The sequence below is a fragment of the Limanda limanda genome, chromosome 17 (assembly GCF_963576545.1).
Source record: "Limanda limanda chromosome 17, fLimLim1.1, whole genome shotgun sequence".
NCBI classification, from domain to species: Eukaryota; Metazoa; Chordata; class Actinopteri; order Pleuronectiformes; family Pleuronectidae; genus Limanda; species Limanda limanda.
Genome location: NC_083652.1, coordinates 9453940 through 9466919, shown reverse-complemented (window position 1 = coordinate 9466919; position 12980 = coordinate 9453940). Strand labels below are relative to the sequence as shown.

Genomic DNA, 12980 nt, shown 5'->3' with positions numbered 1-12980 from the left:
TTGTCTGTGGAGAAGTGAGCCACTCATACAACTACTAGCAGCTCACTGAAGACTGTGCTTTGGTTCTTCAGTGGATAGGATGAAGCTTGGAGGTCAAAGGCTGACGTTAACACTCAGGGTGATAGTACAGGGGCTTTAGCAGAGGCTGACAGGATTCAGTGTCTAAGGACTTGAATACCGTGAGGAGTGGAATTATCTTTCTGAGCTCATCTTACCTAGACAGACACTTATATAACTCAGGAGGGCGCATATCTCCACCAAGTCCCAACGGTCCCCTTAAATTCGATCAAGCTCCACCAAAATACGCATGCAACTAGATTGAAATTGTCAAACAAAAGAACAACCCTTTCTTGTAATGTTAAAGAAAGTGAAAAAAATATCTTCAGGGCAAAAGTTCTTTCCTGACCCAAACCACATCCTTCCATCAAGTTTGTGGTAATCTGTTTCATCCAGCCCCCTTATGAAACAGCATTTAAATTCACAAAATCTACATTTTCATTTGGCTCTGCACCAAATTGCATAAATAAATATCATGATGAATTTCAGTCACCAAAACATGCCTGAATTTTCATCAAGGTCCATGAATTGTCTTCTGAGAGATGAAATTAAAAAAATTCAAGTCTATCTCTGAATGTTAAAGACAATTTAAGCAAAACAACCTGGATCTGCTCCCCTGTTCCCGTAACCCACAACACATCTTTCCATGAAGTTGTTTTTGCATAAAAACTTAGCAAACAAACAAACAAAGGCAGATGAAAACCTAAGCTCCTTGGCGGAGGTGAATACAGTGTGTGTTACCACATGGACACATCTATGAGGTTATGTGATTTATTTCATGACATGCATACATGCATGTGCTCTGCCTGGTGACCAGATGAGAAGAAAGGTTAATGACAAGGTTTGATGTTTTCATTCAATTGATTTATTATCCAGTATCATCAGGCCGATAACTAAATCTTATCTGTGCAAGTCATGGGATCCTCATTGATTTGAAGCAGTTTCATTCCGAGCAGGGAAGCAGCTTCCTGTTTTCTCTTTTATGCAAGAACCACGAAAATGTCCCAAACTGTAAACTGAAGTTACAGTCAAGCTTGGAGAGGAAATGCAAGTTTAAAGTAGGAAAAGGAACATCCCTCCGAGATTGGCTTCAGCAATGTACAGAATGCCTTGTGGGTATTGTGGATATTATGTACTGGAGTTATGCTGAGCTAATGAAATGAGCCACAGAGAGAGAGAAAGAGAGAGAGAGAGAATGAGAGATGAAATGAGACACAGACCAAAGAGATAAAGTAGATCAACTTTCTGTTCTGCCTTATTGCTCTGTGTGTGCTGCTACGTGTTGACACACAAAAGATACACACACAGAACAATGTACACAAGCGCCTACAATTACACTACATGCACGCGCACATACACTAACCACACACACACACATATATAAACACATTCACCACAAACTTCCCGCGTACTCATTTTACTCAGTCTTTTACTGACAGTGACTATGCCCCTTTTGAGAAAGGGGTGAGTGGGTGTGTTGACTGGAAACAGGCAGCAGTGACCTAACAACACCAGGTCCTCCCAACCAACACACAGCCGTACACAATGTAGAGCAGTTGTTTGAACTGTTGAGAGGAAAGAAGATCACGACCGGCTCTACCTCATGGAGGCGAAACCTGAAGCATCCGTGTGTTGTAGGTTTCGTTTCCCCAAACTGTGTGTACTGTGTGCGCCTGTAGTGGTTTGTCACAGAGTCGGCTTCGGTTATTTGTGGATTCATTGTTGATTTGTCATTTCAAAGTAGATTTCCTTAAAGTTAAAATGGCAGTAACTTCTGTTTTTTTTTTTTTTTTTACTTATTGTAACATTTCTTACGGTGAATCAGTCGACTGTTCTGAGTTCTGCTTCCCTGTCACGCTTCCCACGCTCACGCAAATTCAGTTTACCAGTCCAGCAGTCCCACCCCCCACCCCCCACCCATTCAAGTTTTTTATTTAGATTTGCAGCAAATTGCACGTACTCATTGATGGAAGTCCCCTTAACATACTAGATTTTTTTCACAAGATGCATTACATTATTATCTGAAAGGATTTAATGGGTTCTTCAACCAAGTTTCGGGAAATCTGTCCAGTAATTGGGTCATTTGCAGATGCAGATGCAGAAAAACACTTGTCAAACTGAGAAGTGTTTTTTATAATAAGCATGTTTGGATTGCTTTGCTTATGGTCTGCGGTCCCTTTAACTTTGCAAGAGAAAAAGTCTTGAGTTAGGAGGACTCACCAAAGTGTCTGTAAGGTAACGCATTGGCACGCTTACCGTTGGCTGCGGTTGCTGGAGTGTAAACTTACCCCGATCTAATAAAGATCAGGACAGAGCTGCTAATGTTACCCCAGACTCTCACACCGTCCAGGGCTGGCCTCCAATATCAAAAAAATCATGCATGCTTCATATGTTTCAAATTTTATTATGGTCATCCCTTCGACTATACAATTACATTGTGCCTTGAAAAGCAAATAAGAGATAATTATTGAAAAACCATGAAGGTGTGGAGGTGTCACGCAGGTCCCCTCAGTACTGGGAAATAGTCGAAGGGTTGCCAAATTTAAACCTACTTTCTTTCCCTGACATCTCATATCGGGCTTTCTCCATATATGAAGTACTGGAGAGCTCTGTTAGCCAGCTTAAAAAAAACATGGGGACATCTATTTTTTTCCAGGACTTAAGAAGGACCATCTTTGTATTGATCATTCCATACTGTATCGATTGAAAGTTTCTAACTGTTGTGAACAACCCAGAATGGCTGTTTCTGGATTGGGAGGAAGATCGTCCCCATAGACATCTGAGTAGTAATGAAAAACATCTGACCAGAAGTTGTGGAGTCTGCTGCAAACCCAGACATGTGTTCCATTAGATTGTTTGCATTTGATACAGAGTAGAGATAAGGATGCGTAGAATGAGTGTAAGTAAACCTCTGCATAATGTAGTCTGTGTATGACTTTACATTGAATTAACTGATGTCTCGAGTGGACGCTAAGAAGACAATTAGCCTATACACTCTTAGACTTCCACTCCTATGTTGGTCTCCCAGGACGTCCTCGGATGCTCTCAGTCGGGACTGAAGTTCATCAGGAGAATTATAAGTTTCCAAGTTTGAAATATTTCCTCTGATATAGTTCCTGATTTGCAGATACCTGTTAGTATACAAGTCATCCAATGGTAGCCAGACCTTTCCTCCTCCAAATTAAAATAATCAGCATCTAGTTATGAAGGGAGAAAATCATAAATATAACAAATTGGGAATAAAGTTGAAGTGTTTGGTAATCTGAACACTTTCTTTATTTGGTTGGGCTTCCTTTTGTTATACTATAAATTGTTATTCTAAACACTGAACATGATTCTGTTGAAAAAGCATGTGTTCCCTGTGATTCATGCTTGAGCATTCCAGATACTCACACCCAACAAAACTCTTTGGATACCAGGTGTCTCTCTTTCTTCATCTCCTCGACAGGTGGAGAAATCTCAGTCTGTGGAACTTACATAGTTATTTCACATTCTTTCACATCCCCGTCCATTGCATCATCTCTTCAATCTGCATTCCCTGCTCTCTGATTTATAGCCAACCTCCTTTTCTGCCCTCAGGGTGTTGAAGATGGCAGTGTGGATCCAGGCCCAGCAGCTCCAGGGAGATGCTCTGCACCAGATGCAGTCTCTCTATGGTCAGCACTTCCCCATCGAGGTGCGGCATTATCTGTCCCAGTGGATAGAGGGCCAGCTCTGGTGAGTTGCTCCTCAGTGCAAACAGAACGTGCACGTCTGCACAGTTTTGCCAACAAATATTTGTGTAGCGTGTTTGTTCGTGATAGCGTATTCGGCGTATTCGTCCCATTTCTTTCCTCGCCCACTTCTGTTTGTCCTTTTCGACACATCAGAGTCACTAACTATGTGAATGCATTTATACATGTCTGCTTGGCTTGTGTGTGTCTCTTAGGGATGTCATAGACCTGGAGAACCCGCAGGAGGAGTTAAAGGCCAAGCGCCTGCTGGACAATCTGATACAGGAGCTGCAGAACAAGGCTGAGCACCAGGTGGGAGAAGACGGCTTCCTCCTCAAAATCAAACTGGGACACTACGCCAACCAGCTCAAGGTGCGTCTCTTGGAAATATGTCTCAACCGCCACCAGAACTGAACTGCATAACAATATTTATAGCACCTTGATAGATATATCCTTTGAATCGATGCCATTGGACAATGAGCAGAAAAAAAATTCCACCTTGTCCTGTTCATAAACGGTGTTTCCCTGAGAAGCTTTTTACCTTTGGTTTGAAGTCAGACAGGACAACTCTATTGGGCTCACATTGGCCAAAGTTACTAAAAAAGCAGGGTTTTGTCAGATTTATCAGTGAAGGATAAATTTGCCATAAAAATATCTTTGATGTTTGATGAGTCTTTGAAAAATGAAATATCAAGCACCTAGAGTTTATAAACCAGAAGCAACTCCCGAGGGACATTTAAAGAAATGAGATCATCTCTGGCTGTTGTTGTGTTTTCAGCAAAACACTTTTGATTGTTTACAACGTGACAAGATGTTAAGCAAGTGGTTGATAGGCACAGCTGCTCGGCTCAGACGCCTCCCTTGTCATAGTTCTGAGGAAGAGTACACAGTGGACAAAATGTTTTAAGAACTGGTTGTATCCACCAGGAGAAAAACAAGAGGACAGCTCAAGTGAGGGCTTTGGTCGCCGGCCAGCGCTGCTATTTATGACCGAGCTCTCCGTTCACAGATCTGTTTGTTTTCTCCCATCTGCCCGAAAGCCAGCCAGAGAAACCGGGTGAGAGGGCTGCTGAGCACAATGAAACTGCAATCCTGAATTCCTAGCACACAGCTTTTTCTTGTTTTCATCTGTGGTGGCTTATATCACTTTCCAAATGCTGGCGCTCCAATCTAGCCTTAAAAAAGTCCTAATAATGCAGGTGAGCAAAATACTGTTGACGCCCAGTCCTCTTTGTCTCATAACTTGTGGTGTCACCTCGAAAAACAGTGTGATCAATAGCAACTTGATTTTTTTCACTTGAAGCAGGAAACAACAACAATAACTGACACCAACGGTGTTTTTTTTTAACTGAAAGTGAAACTGCAATTTAAAATATATTACTATAACACGTAAACCACTTGACTTTGGTTCTGTGTGTGTGTGTGTGTGTGTGTGTGCGCTTGTGTGAGAGAGACAATGTGGGGTATGCTAATGAGTCATGTCTCTATATGAAGTGTTGAGCTTCAGAGATGGGACTCATTAGGCTCATCTAATGGGTTTTAGTGTGTCTGCGCCGCTGGCTCCAGAACTCGGCGAGCTTCCTTGATGCGACTAAATTGGCGAGTCCTGTCTGCAGCGGCCGCTCCACTCTTCAGGGGCTAACCGGCCTTAACACGGCACATGTGCTCCTTGTCTTTCAGAGCACGTATGACCGCTGTCCTCTGGAGTTGGTCCGATGCATCAAACACATCCTCTACACGGAGCAGAGGCTCGTCAGAGAGGCCACAAACGTGAGTATGGTGCATGTGGGCGTAAATATGAACTTGCAAACACCTTTGGCTTCTCCGTGCATTATTCACTTCATAGCCCGCACAAAGCCTACAAACACAAACACAAGCACCACCACGTAATGGTGACTGATTCAGATAGTGGGTGATTGTGTAGTCAGCCTCTGTTTCCCCCATTTATCTCCCAAAGTCTGCAGATTCCCTCACATTATATCATAAATGTGATATCTACAGACACTCCCACTTATTCAATCATACCGGAAAATGGCCTTGTAAAAGCGGCCCTTTGTATTTCTCCACTGCAAACACTGCAATATGGAGGGCAGTCCAAAAAATGGCAGTCGAATATTTCATGGTTATAACAAGCACTGGGTTATAAAACCATAAAGCCAGCAGTGCGTAAAACATCTGACTCTCAGCAGCTCCTGGGGTGAATTGATTTCCAGTCACAACATGCCTTTTCTATTAGTGGAATGCATATTTCGGCTGATTGAATTCCACCCTGTTAACTCTGAACCTTAAGACACCATAGTGCTCTTGTTCAGAGCTTTAACTGACCATGCAGTCTGCCTCAGTATGATAAGCAAATGCATTTTCTCCCTCTCTATTTGCAGTGTTCCCACTTTACTTGTGGCCACTGGGGATTTCACAGTCAAATGGCACCACCGCCACGCACAGGGGTCAATGCATCGTGTCCAGCTACATTTTGTTTCCCTGCTCCTCATCCCCCAGCGACGGGCTCAGCTTTCTCCTCAACAGCCATTTCGCTTAACAACCGTCATAAAAATAGGATGACAGACAATTCAAACAATTTACAGCTGTCTGATGGAAAAAAAAACCTTATCAATTTCTGTTCCCTAAATCGTCATTTCCTCCGCCTCTCCCCTACCGCTACCTTGTCTCTCAATCACGTTTTTTTGTAATTGACAGTCGAGCTCTCCTGTGGGCGGGATGATGGACAGCATGTCTCAGAAATACCAGCAGATAAACCAGGCCTTTGAGGAGCTTCGCCTGATGACCCAGGACACTGAGAATGATCTGCGCAAGCTCCAGCACAACCAAGAGTATTTCATTATCCAGTACCAGGAGAGCCTCCGCATCCAGGGTGAGACCAGAGGGCTACAACAGTTTTGATATTTTATATACACATGCTAAATGATTTCTGGTTGACCCTTTAAAATGTGCACATTTGTCCCTTTTCAGATTTTTTGTACGTGTTTTGCTTCAATGTAACTTGAACAAAACAGCACTATCATCTGGGCAGTTTTCACTAATGTGAGCTAGATTGAATAATTGATTGATATGAAAGATAATCAAGAGATTAATATAAGAACATTACTAGAATGGCACTCAGCAGAGCGCTTGCCTGCGTCTTATCTTGCAATCCTAAAGAAAAGTACCCACTAAATTCCTGGACCCACCCACTGATCCAGATCCTCACTTAAATTGAATTGGTTCTTCCCTGACTCAAACCATATCTTTTCATCAAGTTACATGGAAATCCGTTTTGTTGATTTCATGGGATCTTGCTTAAAAAACAAACAAACCAATAAACAAACAGATAGGGGTGAAAGTATAACCTCCTTGACAAAAAATGTTGGTAAGTCCTAAGTATGGTTTCAAATATTCAAAGTTGGAAACTTTCCATGGGAATTAATGGGAATTAACGGGAAATATTGTGGGTAATTTATACTAACTATATTTACCTTGTCATATACAGACATAAATATAAACATTTTGTATTGTCATAGGCTGATTTGAGCCCTGAGGAAACTTTGGGCACCTGACTATACGCTTCTGCATCTTTGTCATTCTTAACATAGGTCTTTGCACAGTATTTGCAAATGTACACAGCCTTTCCTTTTACATTGGATGGGGTGAAATGTCTCCACACATGATAGTGCACGTGGCATTGTTCTGTAGAATAAGATGAGAAAAAAGTTTGTAAAAAAAACACTAATGCAATGCCAGAGATATAAATAGTTAGCCAAACAATTGGAATCGTCTGTAAACATATTTTACAATTGATGGATAAATGAATGGAAATAGGATAGATGAACAGATGAACAATCCTCAATCAGCATGCTAATATATTTTCCCCAGTAATATCATTGAAACTTACCTGACTAGTCCTGCACACTACAGCAGGCCTCAGTAGCCCTGCTGTAGAGTGAAGGATGCTGGGAGTTATCTGTGCATGTGATGGAAGAATGCACAGTGGAGGGTTGAAATTCAACGTGCAGCTTGTGCTGCATTCCATACATCTTTAAAATGGAGTTTTGAATGTTTTCATTGCTCAGCGTTAAATTTGCGTATTTTTTTTTTTTTTTTCAAAATTCCCAAAATTCCCGAGGGTTAACTTCCCATGGAAAGTTTCCCCCCTTTGCAACCCTAGTCTTAAGTGATTGGTGTACAGCTCACTGACCCAATCTGACAGTGCCATGCTGCTTCAAGCTCACATACATTTTAAATAAATCTTTGAGATATATAAGGTGTGAAATTGTATAACAAGAAATCCACATCCATTCGACAGCTCTCTCTCAGCAATAGAGAAGAGAATAGCTGGAGCATCATATGTGGCATCACTCAGAACAAGGCAACTTGCTGTCGGCTGCATTATCCGAAAAATGTTTTATCCTGAGGAAATCATTCAACCTCTTAAGGGATAATGCAACATGTACGTGCACAGGTCAGAGACTTTTACTTCCTGTCATCCATCTCTAACTTTTACCCACCCGTCCCCCCCCTTTGGCTGGCATGAACCCCACCCCCCAACCCCTGCACAGCTCAGCTGACCAGCCTGACCACACTGCCCCCTGCTGACCGACAGCTACGGGAGCCCGCCCTCCTCAGCAAGAGAGCCACTGTGGAGGCATGGCTGACCAGAGAAGCCAACACACTACAGAAATACAGACTGGTAGGACGTGAATTTCATTGTGTATAAGTGCATGTGTACAATGCCAGTTTTTTGATGGAAGGTCAGCCTCTCCACAGAGTACAAGTAAAATACTCCACAGTGATTCCGAGGCTGTGCGTTTCTTTGTCGCTCTGCGCGCAGGACCTTGCAGAGAAGCACCAGAAAACGCTGCAGCTGTTGAGGAAGCAGCAGACCATCATTCTGGATGACGAGCTAATCCAGTGGAAGAGACGGCAACAGCTGGCAGGCAACGGGGGCCCGCCGGAGGGAGGCCTGGACATCCTGCAGTCCTGGTGAGTTTCTTTTCCACCTCCCACCAAGATCACAGCCCCGAGACTCCCTCACAATACATAAGGTCACAGGTTTACAAGCTTGAAATTGACTTCAACTGGGTTTATTTGGCCGCCTAATAAGGGAGAGACAGGCAGGCATGCGATGACATCTTGTAATCCCTTATTATCCAACTGACTGTGTTCAGTGGTCATCTGCCTATTTGTCGGAGCAAAAACACTCTTCCCTATACATTCAGGGATTACATTGGTTCTTTAAACTATCCTGAGCTGTTTTCGGACATGAACTCCGGAGAATGTCTGCGTAATTTGATCGAGACTTTTTCCGGAGTTTGCCTTTCATAGATGATCAACGCAGCATGAGATTCTCCGCTCATACGCGTTCACAGCAACACAGAAATCTTTGGAGTATTCAGATGAGGGGTGGTGCAGCATGACGGATGCAGAATGTAACGTATTAAATCCGCTGTGGAGATCATGTGCAGCAGCCTTTATCACCAAAGCTCTCGATCTCAATGTCTTTCCCAGTTGACATCTTGTTTGGTGTCTTCTATGTGTATAGCGTTGCTTTTTCAACCTGAGATATGAATATTATTTTTGTTATTTTGACTTTTGCATCTGTAGCGTGTTGCTTGCTCACCGTGAATCCTGCGGAGAGTCTTGCACTGTTTTCTCACATGGGCTCATTCAGACATTCTCCGGAGTTTGTGCTAGGGGCTGGCTGGGGAAAACTCCAGAGGAAGCTGCTGTGTTCCGTTGTTATTGAAACTGTTATTATGGACCTTCTGCTGTAAAAAATCGGTGTTTTGACCTAATTCCTACATGTGTGTGTCTCAGGTGTGAGAAGCTGGCAGAAACTATCTGGCAGAACAGGCAGCAGATCAGGAGAGCAGAGCACCTTAGACAACAGCTGCCCATTCCTGGCCCCATCGAAGAGCTGCTCAACGAACTCAACAGCACTATCACAGATATCATTTCAGCATTGGTCACCAGGTATGTGGTGTGTGTGTCTGTGTGTGAGCGTCTGTGAGAGAGTGAGTGTGTTAAACATCTTGCTGTGGCAGCGAGGTCCCATTTGAACACATGCTCGACAAATTTTCAGTCAGTTTCAGCCGTCAATCATGACATATAACTCCGTTTTTACAACATCCAATAACTAATTAAAACCAAACTTCACAGAAAAATTTCGATCGACTGTATTTTTGTGACGAGAACTACCAAAAAGGACAGAAGCCTTTTTTGAGAAAAAGTTATTTGACGTGAACTTTGACCTTTTATTTGGACCCTGTCCCATTCTCTAACAGGGAGTACGCAGGGTTCATGACCTATTCTAGAGTCAGTCACCAGGGGGCGATTGAGACCCTTTGGCTTAATTTTTGGGGAGCTGTCATGTCATTCATCTTCAAAAACAATCCATGTTTGAACTCAACAGCAAAAAAGTCCCCCCCAACTCCCTCAGTCCCCTCATAGCTGAACCTGAAACATATAAGCACAGCATCTAAAACACAACGTAACAATAAAGGCTCTTATATACTTCTACGTATCCGTTTCTCGGAGAGGTCTCAGCGGGAGACAAAGAGTCTTTTTGATTTTTACTTCTCCGACGACTATCCGTCTAAAAACAATTCCCCGCCAAACCCATAGGTGGCGCAACGGAAGACGAGCTCAGAGAAGCCTACCCCATTTGGGAAGAAGAAGTCCACGTGTCTCTGTTGACATGTTAGCTTGCGTCCCACACACTGAACCATGGCAACTAACAGAACTAAGTAAAGTGACACCCAGCGGGTCAAGATGCTGATGTAATCGTTTCTTAGCGCAGCGGTTCCCCGGTTTCCGAACTGTGTTGCTGATTCCACAGCTTGAACCTGCTTGAGGCTACATGTAGCTAGAAGCTACACGGACCTAGCTCCCCCCCAGCTTCCACACACAGTCAGCAGGGACTCCCGACACTAACTACTACTATCCAGTGTTTGCTTCTAACCTGACGGTATTATAGAAACAGTGTCATGATAGAAGTGGAATTAAAGTCGTGACGGCGGGTTCTTGCACTGTTACCACCGCAGTTAGCATGGTGGCTAGCCTAGCCTGCTAGCGCCGTTTTGAAAGCTCGTTCTAACCGTATGTGACCGTGCACACATGCCCTCAGTGCTCGAACGAGCCACCGTCAGCCGGACAACTCCGCTGGCTTAACACACACGTCACATTAATCGTAGAATCCTAGTTGTGTTCGTGTTTGTTGCTACAAGTAAACAGAAAGTTTGAGGTCCGGAAATACGGAAATGACGTCATACGGAAATTATGTCGTTCGCGGACCAATCACAGCCAAGAGCGGTCCGTCGGGTCTCTAACATGAAGACGGATAGTTAGAAAAATCAGACGTGTACGAAAAGCTGTCGGAGGCGCTCGGAGAGGGCGTTTCACGACGGATAGGGCGGTCTTATCTTTCCGTAATAGAAATAACGGAGAGGCATAAATTGGCCTTAATTCAACTGTGCTAGCAAACTTGTTCATCTCTCCTTCTTGACAATGTGATAACACCTCAGCATGTTAGCATGATTTCCTTTCCCTTGCTCCCATTCCCACATCTTTCCTATTTGTCCTCTTCTTTCCCCTTATCCTGTGCATGAGCATGAACACTGATTGGCTGAGATTGAGTTTTCGACTCAGTCCAAGGCACTTTGTCTGTTTCCTATTTACAGAGACAGGGCTGTATAGGGAAAATGTAATTTTTCTCAGCACAGACACAGAATGGACAGAATTTGACCCAAAGGTGTATGGGATTGCAATCACTGTCAATACGTATGTGTGAGTGGGGTTGTGTATTGAGGCATCGCCGTTTCCTGCAATCAGGGCTGGCCTTTCTGGAAGCAGGTCGGACTTACACAACTTTTTGTTGCGTTTGGAGGCTACAGAGAGCGAGAGATACGATCTGTTGCTAAAATTAAATGACTCAGGCATCAAATGTATCCATTTCTGGATTAAATCCACATTAGGGGAGCAACAGGATGTGGGGCTGTTTGTTTTGTCATCTCTGGATTCAACGCTTCACTATATGACCAGCGGGTAATATTGAAGAATTCCCTTTCGAGAACGAGCCGTCGAAGTTTCGAGAAACTTCAGTCCTTCTTGATTTGGTGGTAACAGCGAGCGAATTTATTACTCACTCTGTGTCTGTTGTCTGTGCAGCCAAACAAACACTGCTTCTGTTGGAGTCAGTCAGAAATAATGGCGAACACAATCTGATTTCATGCTGTGCGTGGTGTGAGTAATTTTCCATGCAGCAGCAGCAGTGCACATGAAAGTTTGCTGAGGACTGGAAGGTGCGCCTGCAGCTCTTCATCTAACAGCTCGATGTGGCTGATCCTTCTTTTTTCTTGGCTCCTTTTTATATTTCTCTTCTTTTGCAGACACAGTTTTCATGAAAATATCTTATACTTTGTTGTTTTCGGTGTGCTATACAAGAAAAGCTTTTAGTTTTGTGTGAAGCACTGGCAGCAGGATATGTTTGGTTTGCATTAGCCGTGATTGAATGAAGTTCTGATCCAGTGTTTAAAGTATAAACCATAAAGAGTGAGGCTGTTACTAACAGGCTGCAACGCTTCCTGTGCGTGTCAATGCAGTTATTATCCAGCACGCGAATGGCTTTCCCCGCCACTAAGAATGAAACCTAACACTACTTTAGAGAGATATTATACAGAATATAAACACTGTCCTTCTTTGTCCTTGGTCTATGTTAATGCTCTTGAGCTACTTTATAATTATTCCTTGTCATTAGTGAGTCCTCTTCAAACAGATCTACAATATACTGTCTCTTTTTTATTGTCTGTGTGCTTGGCGTTGTGTGCAGAGCTTTTTATGAAGTAAAAAAATGTCCTGTTGATTTTACCTGGATCATCTGCAATGAAGATTTTATTTTTAAAAAAAAGGAAAGAAGAAACTTAATTATTTCCGGTGAGTTCAGAGGTCTGATAAGCTATCGACACTATATTCAGACCCATGTTCACATTTTTTCAAAATAAAAGCTCTGCCATTCAGCTCAATATGAAGCATTGCAGCAATAAAACAAATGTTGTGGTTATACTTTAAAGACCAATTCCCAAACAGGAGGTCATTCTTTGAATGTTGTTGCAATGAAGGAAATCAGCACCTGTGTTGTGTCCGATGTGGTGACAAATAATCATATTATCAATATGATCCGTGAGAGATTTTGACCTGAGGTTTGACCCAGTCGTTGAC

At 43.1% G+C, this 12980-nt stretch overlaps 1 pseudogene; it reads left to right on the top strand.

Moving 5' to 3' along the window:
- The window catches only part of LOC133022946 (uncharacterized), a 151237-nt pseudogene that overhangs the window by 35468 nt on the left and 102789 nt on the right, over positions 1-12980 (top strand).